Source organism: Capricornis sumatraensis, chromosome 4 (assembly GCF_032405125.1).
Source record: "Capricornis sumatraensis isolate serow.1 chromosome 4, serow.2, whole genome shotgun sequence".
NCBI lineage: Eukaryota > Metazoa > Chordata > Mammalia > Artiodactyla > Bovidae > Capricornis > Capricornis sumatraensis.
The window spans coordinates 102,144,375-102,155,129 of record NC_091072.1 but is presented as its reverse complement, the minus strand read 5'-3'; the positions used below and the strand labels follow the sequence as shown (position 1 = coordinate 102,155,129).

The following is a 10,755-nucleotide window of genomic DNA, read 5'->3' as shown; positions in this document are numbered from 1 at the left end:
AGTCCATGGGGTCACAAAGAGTCAAACATGACTGAGTAACTTTCACGTCACTTCTCTTCACCTTTAAATAGGACCAGTGGAAGAACTATATGATCAGTAGAATGAAATAAGCAAATATTAATTCTCCTAACTGCTGAAATAAGACATATTAGAAACTAATATTCTAGGAAGGACTTCCTTGAGTAGATTATATGAGTGTGTCCAGTAACAAAAAACGTCATTGATCCCCAGCATTTAGACCGTGTAAAACAAACACGATGAGAATCAGATTGTCAAATTACCATCTGACTTTTTTCCAGCAACTGAGGACCATTATGATTGCATTTCTTATCTCTGTGGACACTGCCCCCACAAGATCTGGGTAATTTTTTTCTTTTTGCTAAAGTTAATTTTACTGTAGATTCATTAGTAGTTTAACTAGGTCACCAAGGACATTTCTTCTTGTTCCCTTAATGGCTCCCTGTGCACTTACGCAAATAAAACCAGTAAAGTGCATGCTATTTCTATTCATGAATGCTTATACAGTAACTCATTTCTTTGCACAGAGACCTCAGACCATCTTCACTTTTACAGCCAGGGAGAGTTGCTAGCAATTATTTGCCATTGTTTGTCCATTCTTTCAGTCACAGACTTCAGAGAAGTTTTAATAGTATTTTAATCAGAGATAAGAACTCTCATCAGAATTCATTTTCCACGTGGTGATGGTAAAAGCAAAGGTCCTGGTCTCTAGGTCACTGCATATCACCTTGCATTTGCAGACACGCTTACCTGGAATAAAATGTGGGGCTCAAGGGGATGTCAAAGTTAACTCAAAATTATAGCCATTAGCATCTAGTGTTTCTCAGACTCAAAGAGAAGTTTTGCATTAAATTTCGTGAATAGTTATTGGGAACTACCAGAAAGTAAGTATGAAATATTTGTCGTTTATGTACCTAAAAGTTTGAAAATGGAACCATGGAAGTTTTTGTAAATGCAGTCCCTGGGTAAAGGCAGTGAGATCTTTCTGATGGAATAACCTGAGTCCAAGAAGTATCTTCACGTTCAGAGAGGATTTGAAAAGCAATCTGAGCTGCCACTTTCTTCTGTATAACATGGTAAGGAACCTGAACACAACTCTTAAGCATTTTTCTGGGAAGTGATTAGAATTAAGGTAAGAAGGGTAAGAGCAAATGGAGACACATTACTAATACTGGATTCTGACGTGTTTCTAGGAAATCTTCCTTTCTTTCATATACTATTCTATGAGTTCTAGAGGAATGCTGCTGTTGCTACTAAGTTGCTTCAGTCATATACAACTCTTTACAACACCATGGACTGTTGCTTACCAGACTCCTCTGTCCATGGGATTCTCCAGGCAAGAATACTGGAGTGGGTTGCCATGCCTTTCTCTAGGGGATCTTCCCCATCCAAGGATCGAACCCGTGTCTCTTGCATATCCTGCATTGGTAGGTGGGCTCTTTACCACTAGTGCCAGCTGGGAAGCCTTCTAGAGAAAAGTAGAAGATAAATATGTGTGTATCTTATTGTGAAAGACAAAAGCAATGTTATTTTTAAAGAGAAAAATGAAAAATATCAATTTTCTATAAGTGAAACAGTCATAGCCTAAAAGTCCAGTATTAAATGTAATTTATGTTAATGATTTTCCTCTTCAAGCAATGATTCAAACAATGATGTGAAGTTATCTAAAAATCTCACTCTGCCATTTCCTCTGAACTGTGAACACTAAATTATACATTTTCACAATACGCAATATGGTATTAACTGGGAGTCAGTGTGTTGACCAGCATGTTGGCCCTGGGTTATGCAAGCAGAAGGAGCTGAGGAGATGAACATTAGCAGTATGAGTGGGAAGACACGTGAGTCTCAGAAAAGCATCATGTCTTAGCCTTAGAGAGACATCTGATGGGCTCACATTATTCAAAGATTTCCAACACTCTGGCAAACCCTTTATCCCATGACAGTAGGTGAGCTGACTTTTCCTGTGAAAGTGTCTAAAAACCCCATCATGCTGTGGCAATCCTCCTCAATAGAAAAGACATAATGCCTTCTCTAAACTCAGAGGGACATATCACTTAAGATATTTTCTGAGTAATATCTTAAAACATCACATGAAAAAACATTCATGTTACAAAAAAATTGGTGTCTTATGGGGAGATTTCTTCTATTCATTTACTAAAGTAAACCAGATGCCCTGGAAATACTGTTTGCAACCAAGACATTTGAAAAGCTGATATTTTAATTAATGTGTTATTATTAGAATTGACACTAAAAATCCTGAAGTTACAATTTCCTAGAAACAATTAAGCTTTGGATCTGATGTGAACTGGCCCAAATTCTAGTTCTGACACTTCTTAAAAGTTCATTATCACTCTCCTCACTGAGCGTGGTGGGTGAACAGATAGGAAATGTGAGAAATGAAAAGTGCACAAGGGCTTCCTGGTAGGAAGCTCACTTAATAGCCAGGTTTTACTTATTCTCTGTGTCATGTTTAGTCTTTGTTAATATTAATGCCTGATGATACCTGTTCTTTGGGGGAATAGCCGCAGAGTCTATCCTTAGGCCAGACTGCTAAGAACAAAGAGGTGTCCTGAAGCCATGAGAGTAGTAGAAATGATAAGAAACATTTCAAGGATGAGGTGTGTCCTCAGAGAAAGAAATCATGGCAAAGAAGGCAGTTCTTTCCCTAAGATATATTCTTACTCTTCTGCATATTGGAGGATATAGCCTCAGAAGGATTTGGGGAGCCGAAATATCTGTGCATAAACTATAGAACCCCAATAAGAATCTTGGAAGCCTAAGGTCAGGATTCTGTTTCCCCCAGAAAACCATCAGAACATCCCATTGGTCAGTGATCTGTAAAGGCTTAGGATGGGGGGAACGTTAGATAACAGATGGAATTCCTGTTGAAACAGGAATTCAGGAGGAAAAAAAAAAAGCATGCTGTTAAAACTGGTACACAAGAGAGACACAAACTAATCTTTCAGCACATTATCTATTAGGAAAGGGGCTCAAAGAAGAAATTATGGAGGGGGATGGGACTTAGGAAATTTCATGGTAACTCTCATACTATTCCTCAATTCAGTCAGTTCAGTAGCTCAGTCATGTCCAACTCTTCGTGATCCCATGGACTGCAGCACACCAGGCTTCCCTGTCCATCACCAACTCCTGGAGATTGCTCAAACACATGCCCATCAAGTCGGTGATGCCATCCAATCATCTCATCCTCTGCCATCCCCTTCTCCTCCTGCCTTCAATCGTTCCCAGCATCAGGGTCTTTTCCAATGAGTCAGTTCTTCGCATCAGGTGACCAACGTATTGGAGCTTCAGCTTCAGCATCAAGACTGTTCCTAAGTCACTCAAATAGTAAAAACAAGATTAAGAAATTATTTGAAAAGGATAATTTTTGCAAAGCATGGAAAATAGTACAACTAAAGCACTGGTGACTTTTTAATTACCATAAGGTAAAAAAATTACTTGTTGATATGTTGTACTAACAATTAGGAAAATAAAATTTTTATGCATCTGTTTCTATTACTCAACATTTGTGAGTCTCCTATTCTATACTGAGGATTAGGGATACCACGGTGGCTGCCAAAATTTCAGAGGACTGTGACATAGACGTTAAAATTGATCCTGTAACCAGAATGGAAATAAAATTTCAGATGAATGCTTTTCATGAACATTCTGAAGACGAATTTAATGTAGAGTCCAGGGAAATGAAGTATGATTCAATCACTTTTCTACGTCATGATTATTGATGATCAAGTAAAAGCTTTAAAATGTGCATCTGCTGCCTCATTCAGAGAAGGCAATGGCACCCCACTCCCGTACTCTTGCCTGGAAAATCCCACGGATGGAGGAGCCTGGTGAGCTGCAGTCCATGGGGTCGCTAAGAGTCGGACACGACTGAGCGACTTCACTTTGACTTTTCACTTTCATGCATTGGAGAAGGAAATGGCAACCCACTCCAGTGTTCTTGCCTGGAGAATCCCAGGGATGGGGGAGTCTGGTGGGCTGCCATCTATGGGGTCGCACAGAGTCAGAGACAACTGAAGTGACTTAGCAGCAGCAGCAGCAGCTGCCTGATTCACTACTTTATTCTACATAGCTTGTTGAAATTTATTTTTATATTCTATTCCTCAGATTAAACACTTATAATCCATTAATACAGACTTCTTATGTATCTGAAGATAGTGATGAAAAATCACTCTGAAATAACAACATTCATCCTACTAGGATTAACAGACGACCCAAGACTACAGGTTTTTCTTTCAGTGTTTCTGTTTCTCACCTACACTTCCACTGTTGCTGGAAATCTAGTCATTATCCTCCTCACTCTGGTGAGCTCTCACCTTAAAACACCCATGTACTTTTTCCTTCGGAACTTCTCCATCTTAGAAATAATCTTTACGACTGTCTGTATTCCTCGATTCCTGTACAGCATGACAACTGGAGACAAAAGAGTGAGCTATAATGCTTGTGTCATCCAGCTATTTTTTGTCATCCTCATCGGGGCAACAGAATTTTTCCTTCTAACTGCCATGTCCTACGACCGCTATGTGGCCATCTGCAAGCCCCTGCACTACACCACCATCATGAGTGAAGAGGTCTGCACCATTCTGGTCTTTTGCTCTTGGCTGATTGGGTTAATTGTCATACTCCCACCACTTAGCCTGGGAGTTCAGCTAGATTTCTGTAACTCCAATCTCATTGACCATTTTGGCTGTGATGCATCTCCTCTTCTAAAGATTGTGTGCTCAGACACTCAATTTATAGAGCAACTTGTTTTAATCATGGCGGTGCTGACCCTCATACTCACACTAGTCTGTGTAATTGTGTCTTACACATACATCATCAAGACTATTTTAAGACTCCCTTTGGCTCAGCAAAGAAAAAAGGCTTTCTCTACTTGTTCCTCTCATATGATTGTAGTTTCCATCACTTATGGGAGTTGCATCTTTATCTATATCAAACCAGCAAAGGAAGGTGTGGCCATTAATAAGGTGGTGTCCCTTCTCAACACTTCCATTATTCCTTTGATGAACCCTTTCATTTATACTCTACAGAATAAGCAAGTCAAACAAGCCTTCGGGACTCTATTAAAAAAATGGCATTTCTTTCCAAAAATTAGGTGACTAAAAATATTTTATAAAGTAAAAATACATATACATATGGATTTCAATATTTTACTATGTGTTCTAATTCAGATCTACAGAGCAGAACTAAAGGTACAGTCTGATTAATCACTGAAATTTCTTTTCTATTTCTCTGAGAACCATGGCCTGAAAAAAGTGTTATGTCCTTAATCCAAGTAGGCCTTCATTCCTCATGGCTTACTTTCATAAGTAAGAATGAATATAGATTTCCAGAATCTATACAACCCCTCACCATCCTGATAGCTGAACCACAGAAAGACAGTAACAAAAATATGAGATGGATTTTTTTCTATTCATTCCTCTAGTTTTACAGCTCTTTGGGGGCAAAATTATTTATCTTAGGATTCCCTCCTGATCTAGCATCCACTATCAAGAAGAATAAGTTGGCCTTCCCTGGTGGCTCAAGTGGTAAAGAATCTGCCTGCCAATGCAGGAGAGGCAGGTTAGATCCCTGGTCTGGGAAGAACCCACATGTCGTGGAGCAACTAAGCCTGTGTGCCACAACTATTGAGCCTGTGCTCTAGAGCCCAGGAGCCACAACTACTGAGCCTACAAACTGCAACTACTGAAGCCTGTGCCCTAGAGCCTGTGCTCTGCAACACAGGAAGTCAAGGCAATGAGAAGCCTGTGCACCACAACAAAGAATAGCCCCCACTTGTTAGCGAAAAGCCTCCACAGCAACAAAGACCCAGCACAGCAAAAAATAAATAAATAAAAGAATAGGTAGATGTAATTTTTCTAATCTTGTTTTCATAATGCACCCCACCTTGCTACAGACTAAAATGGAACTATTTCATTATACTTGCTGTTAAACTGTTTTGATGTTTTAATTTTTTTATTTTTGTCATTACTGCCCTTTGTTTTGTTTTTTCCAGTTTCATTTATATATAATTAGCAAATAGCATTGTATTAGCTTAAGTTATACAACATTATGATTTGATATACATATATATTGAGAAATGGTTACCACAATAAGTTTAGATCTTATCTACCATCTCACATAATTACAGTTTCTATGTGATGAGACCACTTTGAGATGTTGTTTCTCAGTGCACCAGCCCCAAGCATCCTGTATCCTGCATCGAACCTAGACTGGCAATTCGTTTCTTATATGATATTATACATGTTTCAATGCCATTCTCCCAAATCATCCCACCCTCTCCCTCCAATACAATATTGTAAAGTAAAATAATAATAAAAGAAAAGAAAAGATGTTGTTTCTTGGCAACTTTTACATAAACTACAGAGTATTTTTAACTCAAGTCACCATACTGTACATTACATCCTCAGGACATATTTATCTTATGACCAGAATTTTGAGCCCTTGACACCCTTTATGCATTTCCCTCAGCCTTGGTCAACCACCAATCTGTTCTCTGTTCCTATGCATTTGATCTTTTTAGATTCCACACACAGGTGATATCACACAGTATTTGTCTTCCTTCCTCTGTTTTATTTATTTTACCTAGCATAATGCTCTCAAGGTCCATCCATGTTGTCGAAATGGCAGAATTTCCTTCTTTTTATGACTGAATGATATTCCTTTCTATATATACCACCTCTTCTTTATCCATTCATAGAACATCTATGGATACTTAGGTTGTTTACATGTTTTGGCTATTTTAAATAATGCCACAATAAACTTGGAAGTGCAAATATCTCAATGAAATATGTAATTCCATTTCCTTCAATTACATAACCAAAAGAGGGACTATTGGATCATAATATACTTCTATTGTATATTATAAAGCTATTTTTATATTTAATATATATATGATAGTACTAAACAGAGTGCCAAGGTTCCCTTTTTCCACATACTTACCGATACTTATCTTTTTATTATTATTTTATTGTTATTGTTATTATAGCCATTCTAACAGGTGTGGGGTGATATTTCATTGAAGTTTTTTTGATTTGCATTTCCCTGATGATTAGTGATATTAAGCACCTTTTCATGTACCCTGCTGGCTATTTTATATCTTCTTAGGAAAAATGTATATTCAAGTTCTCTGCCCATTTTTTGCTTAAGTTGTTGAGATATCTTTACTACTAAGTTGTACAAGATCCTTGTATATTTAGGATAAGAACCCCTTTTCAGATATATGGCTTGCAAACATTTTCTCCCATTCCACAGGTTGTGTTTTCACTTTGTTTATTCTTTCCTTTTCAGTACAGAAGCTTTTTAGTTTGATTTAGCTTCTCATTTAATTTTGCTTTTGTTGCTTGAGCTTTTGGTTTTATACTCAAAGAAAAATCATATCAAGGAGCTTTCCCTCTATACTTTAAGAGTTTTACACATTCAGGTCTTAATATATGTCTTAAGTTAATTTGGATTTGATTTTTGTTTATGGTGTAAGATAAGGGTCTAGTTTCACTCTTCTGCATGCAGATATACAGTTTATCCCATCATTTATTGAAGAGTCTATTATTTCCCCATTGTGGGTACCCACCTATTTTAGTCCTGCAAACAGTACAGTCACCTAAACAACACCAAAGATCTCTTCAGATCAAATATTTCCACTCTTCTGACCACTATGATAATGAGACTTATTTTACCTGTTAGGTTTAACTGGTGCCACCTGATGCCTACACTACAGGCTTCCATCATTCCATCAAATTCAGAGAGCTCTTTTTGATAGCAATATTTCCCATTGTCATCCCTTGCCTTCAAAGAATATTCACTACAGAGTACTTCAGGAAGCCAAGTCTCCTCATCAACAATGTATATCACAGAGGCTGATGAATAGAATGTACCCTAGAACTTCCAGGGCTATCCTTATACAGTAGGCAAGGAAGTCTTACATAATAAATCTACTTCAGTATACCAATCTCCCTAAGTCTTTGGATGCATCCTCAACAACATAAAGAAGGAGTTCTGGAATTTCAACTTCATCCAGTGTAGAGAGTCAATGGGGACTGGGGAAATGAACACATTTTCAATAGGTTTCCCATATTTTTCTACATTTGCTTCTTTTTGTCCCCCTTCTCTACAAGGATGTAGAGAATGTTTAAAAACATTAATGCACATTTAATTTGCACATTTGGGCCAAATAGAGTCCTGTCCAAACATTTGAGAGGCCAGAACTTGAAAGGATAAAACTGTTTCTAATGATTTAAATATTATCAGAATAAACTTTAAAAATCTTCATAAAGATGCAGATATATCCAGGCTTCCAGAAGGTAAAATCCATAATGTCTGACATAATCAAAATTCCCAGACATTCAAAGAAGCAGGAAATACAGCATATAATGAGAACAATTAATAAAAATAGACCCCCAAAATTGCAAGGATAATATAATTAAAAGAGAATATAGCTAAAATAGCAATATAACTATATCCAGTAGGTTGAAGATTATTAAAAAAAGAATATTTTAAGTAAAAAAAAATTTATCTAAAATATTCAAATCAAACTTACAGAGGTTAAAACTGCGCCATCTAGAAAAATAAGCAGTGAGTAGTTTTAACATTAATTAAATATTACAGAAGAAAAATTTTGTTAACTGGAAGAAGCAGCAATAAAAGTTCTCTACACAAAACATGCAAAGAAATAGATCCTTAAACAAAATTAACAGAGCACCAGGAAACTGTAAGATAAATTCAAGAGGCCTTATACATTATATAGTTAGAGTCTCCTAAAAATAGAAAGGACTGAAAAAGTTTTTGAAGAAATGAGCAGGTGACATCAGCAAAATAGTGGAGTGAAAAATAACTTTATCTCTCCCCTTCTATCTACAACCAGCAAAATATCCGCAATGCAACCCAAGAATATTCTATCCAGCAAAGTTATTCAGATATGAAGGAAAAAGAAAGACTTTTCTAGACAAATAAAAGCTTAGGAGATTCATCAACACTAGACCTACCTTATGCATGCCTGCTAAGTCACTTCAATCGTGTCTTACTCTGTGCAACACTATGGACTGTGTAGCTCACCAGGCTCCCCTGCCCATGGGATTCTCCAGGAAAGAATCCTGGAGTGGTTTGCCGTGCCCTCCTCCAGCGGATCTTTCACACTCAGGGATGGAACCCATGACTCTTACATCTCCTGCATTGGCAGATGGGTTCTTTACCACTAGCACCAACTGGGAAGCCCAGACCTGCCTTATAAGAAATCATAAAGGGGGAAGGTTCATAGCAATACAGGCATACCTCAAGAAACAAGAAAAAAGTCAAATAAATAACCTAACTGTACACCTAAAGCAACTAGAAAAGGAAGAAATGAACCCCAGGGTTAGTAGAAGGAAAGAAATCTTTAAAATTAGGGCAGAAATAAATGTAAAAGAAACAAAAGAGACCATAGCAAAAATCAACAAAGCCAAAAGCTGGTTCTCTGAGAGGATAAATACAACTGACAAACCACTATCAAGAGACAAAGGGAGGAAAATCAAATCAATAAAATTAGAAATGAAAATGGAGAGATCACAACAGACAACACAGAAATACAAAGGATCATAAAGGACTACTATCAGCAGTTATATGCCAATAAAATGGACAACGTGGAAGAAATGGACAAATTCTTAGAAAAGTACAACTTTCCAAAACTGAACCAGGAAGAAATAGAAAATCTTAACAGACCCATCACAAGCATGGAAATTGAAACTGTAATCAGAAATCTTCCAGCAAACAAAAGCCCAGGTCCAGACGGCTTCACAGATGAATTCTACCAAAAATTTCGAGAAGAGCTAACATCCATCCTACTCAAATTCTTCCAGAAAATTGCAGAGGAAGGTAAACTTCCAAACTCATTCTATGAGGCCACCATCACCCTAATACCAAAACCTGACAAAGATGCCACACAAAAAAAAGAAAACAACAGGCCAATATCACTGATGAACATAGATGCAAAAATCCTCAACAAAATTCTAGCAATCAGAATCCAACAACACATTAAAAAGATCATACACCATGACCAAGGGGGCTTTATCCCAGGGATGCAAGGATTCTTCAATATCCACAAATCAATCAGTGTAATACACCACATTAACAAATTGAAAAATAAAAGCCATATGATTATCTCCATAGATGCAGAGAAGGCCTTTGACAAAATTCAACATCCATTTATGATAAAAACTCTCCAGAAAGCAGGAATAGAAGGAACATACCTCAACATAATAAAAGCTATACATCAAAAGCCCACAGCAAACATTATCCTCAATGGTGAAAAATTGAAAGCATTTCCCCTAAAGTCAGGAACAAGACAAGGGTGCCCACTCTCACCGCTACTATTCAACATAGTTCTGGAAGTTTTGGCCACAGCAATCAGAGCAGAAAAAGAAATAAAAGGAATCCACATTGGAAAAGAAGAAGTAAAACTCTCACTGTTTGCAGATGACATGATCCTCTACATAGAAAACCCTAAAGACTCCATCAGAAAAATACCAGAGCTAACCAATGAATATAGTAAAGTTGCAGGATATAAAATCAACACACAGAAATCCCTTGCATTCCTATACACTAATAATGAGAAAACAGAAAGAGAAATTAAGGAAACAATTCCATTCATCATTGCAATACCTAAAGAAACTAAAGACATATATATAGAAAACTATAAAACACTGGTGAAAGAAATCAAAGAGGACACTAACAGACGGAGAAATATAC

General features: G+C 37.2%; 1 pseudogene; it reads left to right on the top strand.

Moving 5' to 3' along the window:
- The first annotated feature begins 4,178 nt into the window (after nucleotides 1-4,178).
- Nucleotides 4,179-5,131, top strand: LOC138078292 (olfactory receptor 6C2-like; annotated as a pseudogene).
- Nucleotides 5,132-10,755: the final 5,624 nt, after the last annotated feature.